The 16,607-nt window shown below is 45.4% G+C and overlaps 1 protein-coding gene and 1 long non-coding RNA gene across 22 annotated transcripts in view; one reads left to right on the forward strand and one right to left on the reverse strand.

The window, feature by feature from the left end:
- Positions 1 to 11,233, reverse strand: part of FBXO17 (F-box protein 17) — a 31,897-nt gene extending 20,664 nt beyond the window's left edge. For 8 of the 21 annotated variants that reach the window (XR_015145953.1, XR_015145952.1, XR_015145951.1 and 5 more), the window contains exon 1: positions 10,937 to 11,152. The gene's annotated coding sequence lies outside the window, so the exon portion shown is untranslated. Of the gene's footprint in view, positions 1 to 10,920 lie in introns of all 21 variants that reach the window. The other 13 variants (XM_086352401.1, XM_086352397.1, XM_086352404.1 and 10 more) reach the window with 9 other exon arrangements.
- Positions 11,234 to 11,491: 258 nt separating this feature from the next.
- LOC147353797 (uncharacterized) lies at positions 11,492 to 12,387 on the forward strand. Its single transcript, XR_015145956.1, has 2 exons — positions 11,492 to 12,030; positions 12,171 to 12,387. It is a non-coding gene; the product is annotated as an uncharacterized LOC147353797 (long non-coding RNA).
- The last annotated feature ends 4,220 nt before the right edge of the window (positions 12,388 to 16,607 follow it).

Here is a 16,607-nt window from a genome sequence, read left to right on the forward strand (position 1 = left end):
TTGGATCTCCCTGCAGTCCAAGGGACTCTCAAGAGTCTTCTCTAACACTATAGTTCAAAAGCATCAATTCTTCGGCGCTCAGCTTTCTTCACAGTCCAACTCTCACATCCATACATGACCACTGGAAAAACCATAGCCTTGACTAGACGGACCTTTCTTGGCAAAGTAATGTCTCTGCTTTTGAATATGCTGTCTAGGTTGGTCATAACTTTCCTTCCAAGGAGTAAGCGTCTTTTAATTTCATGGCTGCAGTCACCATCTGCAGTGATTTTGGAGCCTCAAAAAATAAAGTCTGACACTATTTCCACTGTTTCCCCATCTATTTCCCATGAAGTGGTGGGACCAGATGCCATGATCTTAGTTTTCTTCCTAAATGTTGAGCTTTAACCGTCTAGCTTCCAGACAGTTCCCCAAAGGCAGGCAGCTTTTCCTGCGACATTCACAAGGGTGTAGGCTTCTCCAGTGCCTGGCAGTGAGGAGCATCCCTCAGCCAGCATCTTGCCCTGGCACCCACCTCAGCTGGTTTCTTGGCTGAGTGCTTCTGGTGAGACACTTCCTTGTGAACTGTTTTCCCTAGCATCCTTAAAGGACCGACTTCTGGCAAGTTCCAGAGGGTGGATTTCCAGCAAGTTCCACAGCCGGAGCACTAAAGGGACTCCTTTGCCCCTTAGTGAGCCATGTCCAAGTGTTCTCCCAAAGCGTCAGGGTCTAGAGACTTCCCTGGTGCTCCAGTGGTTTAAGGCTCCATGTCCCAATACAGGGAGCCAGGGTTCAACCCCTGGTCAGGGAACTAGATCCTGCATGCCACAGCTAAGACCTGGCGTAGCCAAATAAATAAAAATAAATGTTAAACAAAAACAAAAACCCCCAAAGCGTGAGGGATTCTGGGACTGCCAAGGACAGTCTGGAGCTGACACCTTTCTCAAGCTCTCTATCTTAGATCTTAGTTGTAGAGGCTGCTCCCTGTATTTGCCATTTTATATTCTTTACCATTCTCTTTATTTCTCCGTAGCTACTCCTTCTAACTCTAATCCCCTGCTATGATGAATAAATCTGTATATTAAACATTCTCCCTTCAATTACTGTGTGGTTTCAGTCTCTGGATTGGACCCTGAGTGATAACCATAGGAGGCACCCCTGTATCTTCTTTCCTTTGGCAGAATAGTGTGTGATTCAGTCACATCATTGCTGTATTAATCGCCAGCTCACTCCTGTTTATCACTGAGTAGTACTCCATTGAACAGATAAACCACAATCTGTTTACTCACTCGGCATGATGGACATTTGGATTGTTTCCAGCTTGAGGCTGTTATGAATAAAGCTTCTATCAACAATCACATTCAAGTGGTTGTCTGGACATATGTTTTCATTTCCCACGAGTAAATATGTAGGAGTGGAATTCTTGGATCACATGTTCTTTACGAGAACGCACCCAAGCGTTTTTTTTCAGCATGACTGTGCACTCCCACCAACATGTATGACAGCTGCACTTCCTAGCACCTTGTATGGTCAATCTTTTCCATTTTAGGTAGAATGGCTTCCGTTTCATTCCTTGGAGAGATCTTCCTCTACCTGACATTCTCCCTTATCAATTTTAACACTTTACTCTTGAACAGTGGCTCCGGTGTTGTCTCTATTTTATTTTTTGGCCACATTGTGCTACTTACGGGATCTTAGTTCCCCAACCTGGGATTGAACCCGAGCCCTCAGCGGTGAAAGTGCCCAGTCCTAATCACTGGACTGTCAGGGAGGGAAGTCCTGCCAGTGTTGTTCCTAACCTACAACAAATGGTTGCAGAAATATCACCAAGAAACAGGATTGAGATGTCTCTGGTGGTCCGGTGGCTAAGACCCTGAGCTGCCAATGCAGGGGGCCCAGGTTCAATTCCTGGTCAGGGAACTAGAGCCCATAAGCCCCAACTAAGAGTTCACATGCTGCCGCAGCTGGGACCCAATGAAGGCAAATAAGGGCTTTCCAGGTGGTGTTAGCGGTAAAGAGCCCACCTGCCAATGTAGAGAGGCAGGTTTGATCCCCGGGTTGGGAAGATCCCCTGGAAAAGGGCATGGCAACTCACTCCAGTATTCTTGCCTGGAGAATCCCAAGGATAAAGGAACCTGGCGGGCAGCAGTCCATAGGTTTGCCAAGAGTTGGACACAATTGAAGCGACTTAGCATGCATGCATGCAGCCAAATAAATAAAAAATAAAAAACAAATGAAATATATAAGCGACAAGGGTATACTGTACAGCACAGGGAATTATAGTCAAACAAACAAACAGAAAAACCCCCAAAAAACAAGATTGAAAATTTCTTGCTCTTTAGAATTATTTGCATGTACAAAGATTTGGCATGCCTTCTCCTTCAAGAAGGAAGACTGAGCTATAGATAATCAGGGCCTGCACTGGCCTGTAAGAGTCTTTAGGTAGATTTTTTTTTTTTTTTTTAAGGCACCTCTTCTGGGTAGCATGACCTGGTGACTGGAGCAAGGCATGGATTTGAGTCCCCACTCATACCACCGCCCCTGGCTGGCCTCACAATTACAACAGCTGGTCCTGTGCTGCGTGCGTGCTAAGTCACGTCCAAAACACTTTGTGACCCTGTGGACTGTAAGCTGCCAGGTTCCTCCATCCATGGGATTCTCCAGGCAAGGATACAGTGTGGGCTGCCATGCTCTCCTCCAGGGGATCTTCCCGACCCAGGTATGGAACCCAGGTCTCTTATGTCTCCTGCATTGGCAGGCAGGTTCTTTACCACTAACACCACCTGGGGTTCTGTCTCTAAGTGAGGCGGACTGGGTGCAAGCCAACAGGGAGTGGTGGCGCCTCTGTCAGTCTGGAGAGAAGAGCCCAGCGTGGAGGCACTCACTCTGGCTGACTTACTGCCCAGTAGGAAGGTGGGCCTAGTTTGGCCACATCTTCCAGTTTGTCAAGAGACTGGAAATCCCTGTGTTTATGTGAAATCACCTGATTTTTAAATGTTAGCAGTGCATTTAAAGGAAAAAAAATTATTATAGCACAGTGTAGGCCAGAAGAGACAGATCTTCAAACCCAGGAACGGACTGGGGATGATCGTTTGTGGCTTCTGTATTATTCCCATTGATTGTCACAACATGAGGAAACTGAGGCCCAAAGACGTGAAATGATGTACAAGCAGTCAGAAGTGGAGTGGCATGGACTTCCCTGGTGGCCCAGAAGTTAAGAATCCACCTTGCAATGCAGGGTACATGAGTTCAATCCCTAGTCGGGGAACTAAGATCTCACATGCCTGAGAGCAACTAAGCCTGTGGGCCACAACTAGACATCCCACATGTTGCAACTAAGACCTGATGCGGCTAAATAAACAAATATTAAAAAAAAAAAAGATTTCTTGGATATAATACCAAAAGTATGATTTATAAAAGAAAAATGGGTTAATTAAACATTATCAAAATTTTAAACCTTTGTACTTCAAAAGACATTATTAAGAAAATGAAAGACAAGCTATAGATTGGCAGAAAATATTTGTATATCACACACTTGATAAAAGACTTAAATCTAGAATATATAAAGAACACTTAAAATTCAATAATATGACATATCAATTTAAAAATTGACAAAAGATTTGAATAGACATTTCACCAAAGAAGAAATACAAAGGACTAATAAGCAAATGCGGGCTTCCCAGCTGGCACTAGTTGTAAAGAACCCACCTGCTAATGCAAGAGACACGGGTTTGATCCCTGGGTCGGGAAAATCCCCTGGAGGAGGCCATGGCAACCCACTCTAGTACTCTTGTCTGGAGAATCTCGTGGACAGAGGAGCCTGGCTGGCTACAGTCCATAGGATCACAAAGAATCAGCATAACTGAAGCGACTTAGCACAGCAATAAGCATGTGAAAAGATGCTCAACATCATTAGTCATGAAGGAAATGCAAATTAAAATCACAGTGAGATGCCACGTCATGCTCTCTAGAATAGCTGCTGTCCAAAAGATTGGTGAGGACAGGGAGAACCCGGGACCCTTATACACCACTGATGGGAATGTAAAATGGTAAAGCCTCTTTGGAAAACAGTTTCTATAAAAGTTGAACATTAAAAAAAAAGAAGTGAAATATAAATTTACCATGAAATCCAACAATTCTTTAAAAATATATATATATATATATGTATTTATTTATTTTGGCTTCAAGGAATATGGGATCCTAGTTCCTCAACCAGGGATCAAACTTGTGCCCCCTGCATTGGAAGCCTGGAGTCTTAACCACTGGAAGTTTGAAACACAGCAATTCTACCACTAGGCTATCTACCCAAGAGAAATGAAAAGGTATGTCACACAAAGACTGACTTGACTGCCAAAGTGCACAGCAGCATTACATATTGGAAAACAACCCAGGTGTCTATCAACTGGTGAATGGTAAGCAATATGTGATCTATCCATATAGTGGAATACTGTTCAACACTGAAAGGAAAGAGGACTCCCCTGGTGGTGCAGTGTTTTAAGAATCTGCCTACAAAAAAAAAAAAAAAAAAGAACCTGCCTGCAGGGGACACGGGTTTGATCCCTAGTCGGGGAAGATTCCACAAGCCGTGGGTCAACTGCTGAAACCTCCTGCTGCAACCGCTGAACCCCAGCACCCTAGAGCTGCTGCTTAATGGCAACTAGAGAAAGACCACACACAGCAAGGAAGACCCAGTGCAGCCAAAAGTCAAAACAAAACAAAACAATAAAAGGAATGGAGTAATGGTACAGGATACAGGGAGAATGAACCCTAAGACAGCACGCTAAGTCAAAGTGCTGGATACAAAAGGCTACATATTGTGTGAAATGTCCAGAAAAGACCGATCTAAATATAGGGAAAGATGAGGAGTTGCTGTGACTGGGCGTGGGAACAAGGAGTGACCACAACTAGGCACAATGGCTATTTTGGAGGTGATAGAAATGCTCTAAAACTGTAGTGTTGGCTGCCAAACTCGGAAAACTCACTAAATCACTGAATCGTACACTCAACAGGGCTGAATTTTATGGTACGTAAATTACTTCAATAAAGCTGTCACACACACACACACACAAAACCCAAATCCTGCACACTTTACAGTTACAGCATGTAAGACTTAAATAGGGTAATAGAACAGACTATAGATATAATCAGCCTTGATGGTGTGAAAGCAAATGCATTACCGACAAGATGGGAAAAGAAAGGTGGGGGAGGGGAAGCCAAGACACTCCTCTCTCTCACTCAGTATCATGGGAATCAAAAGTTGCCAGGATAAAAAAAATACAAGTGAAGCATAAAATGTAAAGTCTCAAAGGTAAATAACAAATGATCTTAAAAAAAGTACAAGTGTTAAAAATTAGTGGAGTGAATACACATTGAGCTAAATACCATCTTTCATAGCTGACAGTAATAGATGATTTTGAATTCCTCTATTTCTCTGTCATTTTCACCATCATCACCTTCTCAGTTATCCAACTGCCTTCTGAACCACAGCATGGGTGAGATGAGAGGCAAAGTTACTTTGCATTTTGGTATATTCTAGTTTAAATGTCATGGATATCATGTGTATTAAAGAATACACTTTTATAAAAAAAAAAAAAACCAACCAACCAATAATACAACGTTACCATAATTTACAATCAGTGAGAACTCCCATACACACCTGATGAGAGTAAAAATTGGTGCAACCACTTTGGAAACTAGTTGGGGATTTTTTTTTTTAAACTGAAGTTAGAAAAGTGCCTTTCCAACAAGCTGGCAATTTGACCCTAAAGCCAGGAAACATATACTAGAATATTCACGACAGCATTGACCCTCATAGCTCCAACCTGGAAATGATCCAGGTACCCACATAGGGTGTATAAATGAATGAAGGCAGTCATAGAATGGAAGACTAAGTAGCAGTAACAATAAGTAGACACAACAGCACAAATGGACCTCAAAAGCATAATTTGGGGTGAAATTTACCAGAGACACAAGTCATCCAGAGTGTGAGTCCCAGGACAAGCAGACAATCGGGGTGGCCTGGGGCAGGCCTGATTTACACCTAGTGTCCCAGGGTAATTAGGGTAAATATCAGTGACCCCTATCGCTTCCAAAATTACCTGGTTTGAAAACTGGATGATAAATTATATTCTCACACCAGTGATTTTTAGAAAGTTTACAAACAGGCTAAACTAATAAATGCTATTTACGAATGTACATACAGGTACTGAAATCATATATATATATATCAATTCAGTCGCTCAATTGTGTCTGACTCTTTGTGACCCCAAGGACTGCAGCACACCAGGCTTCCCTGTCCATTACCATCACTGGCGCTTGCCCAAAATAATGTCCATTGCATCGGTGATGCCATCCAATCATCTCATCCTCTGTCGTCCCCTTCTCCTCCCGCCTGTATATTCATATATATATAAAACAAGCAGAAACTTCCCTGGTGATCTAGTGGCTAAGACTCCATGCTCCTAATGCAGGGGAAAGTGTTAGTCGCTCAGTTGTGTCTGACTCTCTGCGACCCCCATGGACCATAGCCTGCCAGGTTCCCCGTCCATGGGATTCTCCAGACAAGAATACTGGAATGGGTAGCCATTCCCTTCTCCAGGGGATCTTCCTGACCCAGAGATGGAACCCAGATCTCCTGCATAGCACGCATATTCTTTACCATCTGAGCCACCAAGGGGGCTTGGGTTCAGCTCCTGCTTGGGGAACTAGATCCCACATGCCACAACAAAGACTGAAGATCCTGTGTGCCACAACTAAGACCCAGTGCAGCCAAATAAACAAATACTAAATATTAAAAACACACACACACAACAACACAAAACAAAACCAAGCCAGGAAACGAGCATTATAAAAGTCAGGATGCTGGTTCCCTCTGTGGGGAAGGAGAAGGCTACTAACCAGAGAAACATCTAGGGGGCTGGCAATGTTCTCCTTATTGGCCTGGGTGCTGCTTATATACTTTGTTATATATTTCATGTAGTTTTCTGTATGAGTGTTATATTTTACAATTTAAAAAATTATTAATGCTATCAATGATTATTTAAGTCAAAGAAGGGAACAGTCGAATTGCATCTTAGTACAGATTAACAGTTCACATTTGTCGATGCTTTCGTGGTGTGAGGCACCCTGGGAAATTCTTTACGTGCATCATCTCATTCCCTGGAGGCAGCACTGACATTTCTGGGGCATCACAGGGCCAGCCAGGGACACTGGTTCTGGGAACTGCTGGTGACAGCCTGCAGAGGAGATGGCACTGTGGAGAGGTGAAACTTTGTCAGCTGCATATTCAGCCAGCCCCAGGTTAGCCTCAGCCCAAACTCAAACTTTTTCGTGAACTTCGGCAAATGGGTTTCCCTCTCTCAGCGTAGATTTCTCCTCTGGAAAATGGGATGTGAATGTCCACATGTCCTCTCCAGGCTTCACTGGTGGCTCAGTCAGTAAAGAATCTGCCTGCAATGCAGGAGACCTGGGTGTGATCCCTAGGTTGGGAAGATCCCTTGGAGGAGGAAATGCCAAGTCACTCCTGTATTCTTGCCTGGGAAATCCCATGGACAGAGGAGCCTGGTGGGTTACAGTCCATGGGGTCGCAAAGTTGGACACGACTGAGTGACTAAACCACCACCACACTCCACAATCCCTAAATCCAAAAGCTCTGAAAACCAAGGCTTTCATAGACCCACTTGGTGGCAGAACTGCCTGGAACTGATGGAAGGTTTTATTTATGATATGAACATGCATTTCACTGAAGAAGTATCTGTGTGTTTGATCACTCCCCAGTCCTGCTAGGGATTTTTTTGGAAAAAATTTTAAGTAATTATTTATTTTTGGCTGCCCTATGGCTTTGTTGCTGCACGCAGGATTCTCTGTTTTCGGAGAACAGGGGCTGCTCTCTGGTTTCCGTGGGCGGGCTTTTTATTGTGGGAGTTTCTCTTGTCCTGGAAGAGCCCCACGCCTTGTCTTGTCTAGGCGTGGGGCTCCAGTAGTTGTGGCTTGTGGGCTCTAGAGTGTGGGATCAGTAGCTGTGATGCACAGGCTTCGTTGCCTCTTCGCATGTGGAATCCTCCCGGACCAGGATCTAACCTGTGTCTCTTGCATTAGCAAGCAGATTCCCAACCATTGGACCATCAGGGAAGTCTACCCCGATAAGAATCATATGTAATACACAGGATGGTTCTTTGTGACTTGCCTTATATTCAGTTCCTGCACTGAATAGCAAAAGTTTTGGCTAACACGCAGTGGACTTGTAGTAACTCTCACTTCCCACGGTGATGGGGAAATTCAACAAGATCAAGGCTGGTCTTCAACAAGTGTTAGCTGCCATTGTGACTGCTGTGACAATGATTAGCAGTCAAGGCCAGCTATGGGACTGGAGTCTGGGGCTGCACCTCCTTATGTCAGAATCATGCAGTCACTGAAACCACGCCTGAAGGAATGTAGGTTCAGGGGATTCGTGCCTAGGAAGGAACGAAATACAGCGGGACAGAAAACTGCACCAATGGCAAGATCAGAGCCACCTGGTGAATTTTAAAAAAGGCAAAAGATGGACAGTCCTAGTGGTTCAGCGGTTAAGAATCTGCCTTCCAGTGCAGGGGACGCAGGTTCATCCCTGGTCGGAAAACTAAGATCCCGTATGCTTCAGGGGCAGCTAAGCCTGTGCGCTACAATTATTGAGCCCCAAGAGCAGTTATGATGTTATGGATAATTATTCACAGGTGAGCTGACCATGGTTGTTAAGAAAAACCCTTCACAAAATACTAACAGCTACTGTTAACTGAACACTAAATCCTCCAGGCACGTACGTGGAAAGTGCTTTCCAAGATCTCACAGAAGTCTCACCAACAACCCCTTGAGGCCGGTGCTATTTTCAGCTGGGGAAACTGAGGCTTGGAGGAGGGAAGCAATCAACCCAGGGTCACCCAACAAGCAAGGGGCAGATTGGGGTGGAGGACTCCAGGGTCGTGCAGCTGTGCATGCATTCATCTCTGAGTTTCTAAACTTTTATCTTACTTTATTTTTTATATGTGTTTATTTTTCTGTCTCAATGCATTTTATTTATTTATTTTTATTGGAGTATAGATGCTTTACAATGTTGTGTTAGTTTCTGCTGGTAAATCGTCTTTATCTTCCCCAGATTTCACTATAAAAATGTCACCATACAGAAAAGCTGAAAATATAGTTAAAATGGATATCTGTTTCATATTTTGCCATATTTGCTTTCTCTCTCTCTTTTGATGAACTATTAAATACCTGAATATGCATCTCCTAAGAAAGAATAAGAACCCTTTATAGGTCTATTATCTCTCAACCCACTAAGAGAAATTCAATCTACTATCTAATGCTTCGTCTATGAACACTTTTTCTCATTGTTCCAAGGTCTTCTGGAATTGTATCTTCCAAACAAAGATGGGACTCACACACTGCTGGGGGTGCTCATTTCTCTCTAATCTCTTTTAATCTAAAAGACTGCCCCTGGGAAGTACGTAGAAGTCCAGGGGTTAGGAGTCCAAAATCTCACTGCCAAGGGCCGGGTGTTTTGGATACCTGGTCTAGGAGCTAGTATCACCAAAACAAAACAAAAACAAAAAACACTGCCCCGGCCTTTTCCATTTTTGTTAAACGGATTATATTACTTTTATCATAGGGAAAAAATACGGCAGTCTTGTTTATATTTGATTTGTGAACTGTATGTATATCTTGATTGGATTGAAAAATTAGAATTTAAATAAATATGAAAACTTTATTAAAAGGAGAATCAACAGATTCTGTATATGTATTGGAGAAGGAAATGGCAACCCAGTCCAGTATTCTTGCCTGGAGAATCCCATGGATGGAGGAGCCTGGTGGGCTACAGTCCACGGGGTCACAAAGAGTTGGACACAACTGAGCTACTTCACATAGAATATACAAATATATATAGATATGCTTAAAGAAAAAGAAAAGTTTACAAAAAATTATTTCTTTAGAGAAGCCAAAAGGAATGTTGTGATTATACAGGGAGGAGAGAAACCCTGGAGATGATAAGCTTCTGTCCCCATCTATTTTTAGCAAAAGATTACAGACATTGTGTAAAAGTTGATAAACTAACAAATAACAATGGAATAATTTGCTTTAAAGATTTGGAAGGAACTACCAGAGGAATAAAGAGCAAAAAAAGGTTTAAAACGACACACCACGGATCACAAGTTACTTCTGCCATCTCTGAAAAGTAATTTAATTACAAAATTTAAAAACTGGCTGCAGAGGAGACTGCGCTTGTTTAAAGGATTGATATTGCATGCAAACCTTTGTCGTTTGTACTTGTGTTACTGGGACACTAAAAAAAATGTTATTGTCTATTTTAAAAGTAGATTGGTAATACTATAGTCTTTCAAAATAGCGGTAAACAGCTGCCGTCTAAAGTTGAAAGATCAAGACATGGAACATTAACAAATATGACCGGTCACTGCAAAAGTTAACTCAGAACAAAGTTTAAATTGGGTAGAGCGGCAGCAGCTAAAAACAAACTGTGCCCAAGTTGCTAAAGCAAGAAACGGTGCTCTAAGATCTTCCGATTCGTAGATTTTCCTGCCAGCCAGAGGACACAAAAAACAGAATTGGTAAAAAGTGGTCAGGCCTTTCACCAGCTGCTGTTGAACACGTGTTGGTCGAGTACGTGGGGGGTGGGGGTGGTGTTTAATAGTGGCCTCCTCAGACCAGCAGGCGGGCGGAGAGGCGAGGGCTTTAGAGGACCGGTTTTATAGCCAAGCCCTTTTCCTATAGTCTGGGGCTTTCAAACGTGCGTTCGTGTAACTCTGGACTTAAAGGGGCAGAAGCGGGGGAAGGCGTGATGGGGCGCAGGACTCCAGGGACACGCCACTCCGGGCAGGGCCTGGGACGGAAATCCTCCCCGGGGCGCCCTAGCTGCGAGTGTGGACGGACACCGGTCCCGACCTCGGTCCCTACCTGTCCCGGCGCTCACCTGGCGGCCTGCTCGGAGGTGGCGGCGGACTAGGATCCCCTTCCCCACCCTGCTCTGAGAGGCAGTCCGGGGGGGTGCTCCTCGGGATCGGCCCCGCCCAGGGAGTCCTCTAGGAGGGTTGGGGGAGGGGGTGGCGGCGGCTGAAGTCTGGACCCGGGGGCTGGAGACTGTGAAGTCCAGCGGGCAGGCGGGCGGCTGCGCGGAGCCGGAGCGGGGGAGGGGCGGGGTCTGGGAGGTTGCAGGCGGAGGGGGAGGGCTCAGCTGCCGCGAGGCTGGCGGGGAGGAGACCCAATCCCTGCGCTCCCGGATTTGGGGGCCTGCTCATCGCTCCTTTGGAAAGTCTATACTTTCTCCACGTGGTTACCTGCTGCCCAGGCGCCTCGCGATCTAAGACTGGGGTGGGTCGGTGGAGGCGGGGTGGCGTGGTGGGGGGAGGACCTTCACCGCAGGCATCTCCAATGGGAGAGTTCTGCCTCCCCCCGCGGAGCCTCCTGCGATGGGAGTTGTTCCGTCTGCCCCCACTCCCCAAATTCCCCTCTTTCCTTCTTATTCCAGCTGATCTTGAATGGCTTGAAGCAGGCTCCGGCTAGAGATTGAGGTCTAGCGGTGGCAGTGAAAGCGCTGAATCCTAACACTAGACCACCAGGGAAAGTGACAAGGCCTTGGCCCATCAACTGTATAGAAATGAGTTTCCACATAGAGACGGAAAGTATTTTTTGGAAGAAAAGGGATAGACACAGGGGAGGGCCAGATGGGGGCATTTCTTCCGGGTTTCCTTTGGCCAATCATCTTGCTTTGCCTGGTTCTGAGTCTGTATTTGGTTTATTTCAGGGTCCTCCCGTCTGTAGGGGCTTGCCTGGTGGCTCAGACGGTAAAGAATCTGCCTGCAATGCCAGAGACCTGGGTTCGATCCCTGACTGGGGAAGATCCCCTGGAGAAGAATATGGCAACCCACTGCAGTATTCTTGCCTGGAAAAGTCCATGGACAGAGGAGCCTGGCAGCCTACAGTCCATGGGACCACAAAGAGTCAGACAGGATTGAGCAACTAACACTCCCATCTGTGCCTCAGTTTCTCTTAGCCAAAAGGCCTATGGTAGGTTGACATCACTTACCATGAGGTGACACCCCCTGCCTTTTGACCTCCAAGGAGCCTTTCTGCGCATGTGTAGTTGAGAATGTCTCCTTGACTTCAAGAATGAGGAACATGGGGTCTTTTATTTCTTATCTGGGCAGGGCCCAGCGCTTCTCTGGCTTCTCATCTTCAAGGACCTGCCCACAGGGGACAAACTCTGGCTGTTCAGACTGGGTCCATCTATCTCCTGCCTCACAGCCACCTGCCTCCAGCTGCCTCCAGCATTCACATCTCTTTCACCATCTGTTTACTCCTAGTAAATGGCTGAGCTGTGACTCCAACCCTGGGCCTGGTGAAAAACACTTGGACTGAAGCTTCTGTCTGCAGGAATTCTCTGGAATTTATGTTGTGTCCCCAGGGTAGTGTCTCAGAAGCCCAGGCTTGTTCTTAAGTTGAACATCTCTGCCACACAAACTCCTGGGGCGACAACCTGGGTGATGCTACATTAGAAATCTGCCCCTCCCCTAAATTGCAGGCAAGAGAATTAATCCGAGGTTCACAGTAAGGATGGGACCAAGACCCATGTCTCTCTTGACCTCTGCCGTTGCCCTTCACTGTGATTTTTTTTTTTCTGATTGCCCTAGATGGTGTGCACTCAAGGACTGACCTTACACATCCTAGAGGCAGCCTTCTGAACTCCAGGCCTCCCGTGCATGTGTGCTAAGTTGCTTCAGTCATGTCCGACTCTTTGCAACACCATGGACTGTAGCCCACCAGGCTCTTCTATCCATAGGATTCTCCAGGCAGGAATACCGCAGTGCATTGCCATGCCCTCCTCCAGGGGATCTTTCTGACCCAGGAATTGAACTTGCGTCTCTTACGTCTGCCGCATTGGTTGGCAGGCGGGTTCTTTACCACTAGCGCCACCTGAGAGGCTACTAGGAAATCACCAGCAATCCCAGTTACCCCAGTGCTCAGTCATCACAGGCACTATGGAACTGATAGAATGTGTCTCTGTACTTAGTACAGTGTAGGTGCTTCTGTCTCGGGGCAGAAAGAATTCAATGAGAGGCAGAGAGACAGGTAAGGAAAGAGTTTATTAGTATAGGAGGCTTGAGTGCTGCACCCTGAGAATTTAGTGGGCTGCAGTTTTATAATCAAAGAAAAAGTGGGGAGGGGGAGAAAACCACCTTTTTCCTCATTCTTGAGTAGATGTCAAGCTTCCATCATCAGCTCCTCCTTCATGTCAGGTGGAGTTTTCATGTCCCTACCTGGTCCAGCCAGCCCTGTTCTGGCACAATGGAAATGAGCAAAGAGGCGGTAACATATGCTAAGAATAGTAAATCATCTCAGGTTTCAGTATAATGTCACCCTTTCCTTATATTTTTATTTTTGGTGTGCCCAGAGGAGCATTTCCTAGGTATTATTAACTTACTGAGCTCACTGGACAGGATGTGGGTCTCGTTTCACCATCATTTTTACTGTTTGGGGGCATGTCTCATGCTTCTGTTGCGTGGTTTTTGTTGCTAAGCAAGTCTGCTTGGCTTTGTGCTTAAGCAAACCTGCTTTCTTCTTCTTCTTCTTCTTTTTTTAAATATTTATTTGGCCCCACTGGGTCTTAGTTTTGGCATGTGAGATCTTAGTTCCCCGATCAGGGATGGAACCTGTGCCCCCTTCATGGGGTTCCCTGTGTAGTCCTGTGCAGTCCAATGGGCCTCCCGACCGCCAGGGAAGTCTCAAACGTGCTTTCTCGAATGATCTTTGACTTAGAGGGGTCTTCCATACTTTTTGTCTCTACTTACAATCCCCCAGTGGGATGAGGGCTCCCCTGGTGACTCAGACGGTGAAGAATCTGCCTGCAATGCAGGAGACCTGGGTTGGAAAGATCCCCTGGAGGAGGGCATGGCAATCCACTCCAGTGTTCTTGCCTGGAGAATCCCCATGGACAAAGGAGCCTGGCAGGCTACAGTTCATGAGGTCACGAAGAGTCAGACATGACTGAGAGTCTAAGCACACACGCACACAGAGTGGGATGAAGTATTTAATCACCTACTTTGCCCTTATTCTGTCTCTACCAACTAGGCTAAATGCTTTATATGCAGTTCTCTGCAGCTGCTTCCTCTCCTGAGAAACTGAGGCCTAGAGATGGGTAGGCTTCACATGAGGTGTAAGTCACTTGCTTGGGGGTCACACAAAAAGGGGTTTAAGCCTCCTCTCCCCAGGTCCCCTCCACTAGAAGCCTGGGAAAGGCACCACAGCGCTGCCGTGAGGACAGTGTGAGATCGGCGTCTGTAGCAGCCATGAAATTAAAAGACACTTGCTCCTTGAAAGGAAAAAGTAGCTATGACAAATCTAGAGAACATATTAAAAAGCAGACATCACTTTGCCAACAAAGATCCATATAGTCAAAACTATGGTTTTTTCAGTAGTCATGTACAGATGTGAGATTTGGACCATAAAGAAGGCTGAGTGCCAAAGAATTGATGCTTTTGAACTGTGGTGCTGGAGAAGACTCTTGAGAGTCCCTTGGACTGCAAGGAGATCCAACCAGTCCATCCTAAAGGAAATCAACCAAGAATATTCATTGGAAGGACTGATGCTGAAGCTAAAGCTCCAATATTTGGCCACCTGAAGTGAAGAGCCGACTCGCTGGAGAAGACCCTGATGCTGGGAAAGATTGAAGGTGGGAGGAGAAAGGGATGGCAGAGGATGAGATGGTTGGATGGCATCACCAACTCAAAGGACATGAGTTTGAGCAAACTCAGGGAAGCCTAGCATGCTGCAGTCCATGGGGTCGCAAAGAGTCAGACTCAACTTAGCGACTGAACACCACCACCACCACCCAGTAAACGCTGCCTCTCATTATTTGTACCATCCACCTTTCAAAGCATTTTCTGATACAGGTTGTAAAATTGTTGTGTTATTAATAAGGCTTTCAGTATAGATCCACACACAGTCCTTTATCTGAAAGATCTAGGACTAGATAGTATGGATTTCGGATTTTTTTTTTTTTAAAGAAGTCAGTGGGTTGGAAAGATCTCCTGGAGAATGGAAAGGCTACCCACTCCAGTATTCTGGCCTGGAGAATTCCATGGACTGTATAGTCCATGGGGTCACAAAGAGTTGGACACGACTGAGTGACTTTCACTTTCCGAATGTATGTAAGGCATATACAGCATTCTGCAGCATTCCCAGAAGGGTCAGGGCAGCCGTCCATGATCACGTGATAATTCTACTTCAAAGCATGTATAGAGAGAAGTACACTCTTAGTGGAATAGTTATAAATATGTGATGTTGGTTCTGTCAGATCTTATTGCTTGAAGACTTTGGGGCCTAATTTATGAAGAAAGTTTGCGGGTAAGAGACTGTAGCAATGCTTTTTAGGTTTGTTTTTTTTTTTTAATTGATACCATTATTAGTCAGCTGCTTTGCAGACTTCAGATTATGTAGATTTACAGGCACTAAACAATTTATTTCAACAGATAATGCTGGCTTATTACAGATAAAATGGAGAAAAAACACAAGGTATCCCCCCAAAATAATTGGATTATCAGAGGATGTTAAAACCATTGCTAAAAGGCTGTTGGAGAATAGTCCAGAATTATTACCCATCAGATGACTTATTCATTAGAGAGGGGGAAAATATACCTACCAAGTGAGGGATGGTGGGTGTTGGCAGATAGACTCTTAACCAAATGATCAAATGATATCCTCAGTAGTTGGACAGCATGACCTCAAGGGTCTCTTGATGTGACACTATAAGAAGTATACAACATTGCCTAAGCAGAACGCTAGTTAAAAACATTTAAATCTCGATTTATTTTTTTAAATAATTTTATGTATTTATTTTTGGCAATGCAGGGCCTTCCTCGCTGCGTGGGCTTATCTCCAGTTGCGGCGAGTGGCGGCTGCTCTCTAGTTGTGGCGCGTGGGCTTCTCATTGCCGTGGCTGCTCTTGTTGCAGAGCAACGAGCTCTAGGGTACACAGGCTTCACTAGTCGTGGCTCGTGGGCTCTAGAGCAAGGCTCAGTAGTTGTGGCACACGGGCTTAGTTGCTCTGTGGCCTGTGGGATCTTCCTGGACTGGTGATCGAACCTGTGTCTCCTGTAGGGGCAGCCAGATTCTTTACCACTGAGTCACCAGGGAAGCCCTAAATCTACATTTAACAATATGAAGGCAATCAGTATTGAACATAATATAACTGGTCCCTGCCAAAAAATAACTGTCCAGAACTTTTCAAAAGAGTCAACATGAAAAACTAAAAAAGAGACTAAAGAGACAAGAACCAGAGTCAGTTTGTGCACCTTGGTTGGGGCTTGAATTGGTGATTTCCTTTGGGTTCTGTCTTGCTCGGGGCTGGTTTTCTTTTCCTGTCTGATGATGTAGCTTATTTCTTGCCATTCTCAACAGAGGCACAAGGCTGCTGTCTGTAGGTGATGCCTGTGCTTTCTGTTATAAATGTTGACTGTTTGCCTGCCAGGCCACGCCATGAATGCAGGCTTTGTGTCTGGGTGTGGGACTTGCCGCCGGGCTGGCCTCCCGCGTGGGTGGTAAGAGACCAGGAGTCCCACTTCCAGCTGCCCTCCCCTCCCCCGCAA

Source organism: Bos grunniens, chromosome 18, assembly GCF_055505025.1.
Source record: "Bos grunniens cultivar Pamir isolate PY7600 chromosome 18, Bosgru_T2T1.0, whole genome shotgun sequence".
In the NCBI taxonomy this organism is placed as follows: Eukaryota; Metazoa; Chordata; class Mammalia; order Artiodactyla; family Bovidae; genus Bos; species Bos grunniens.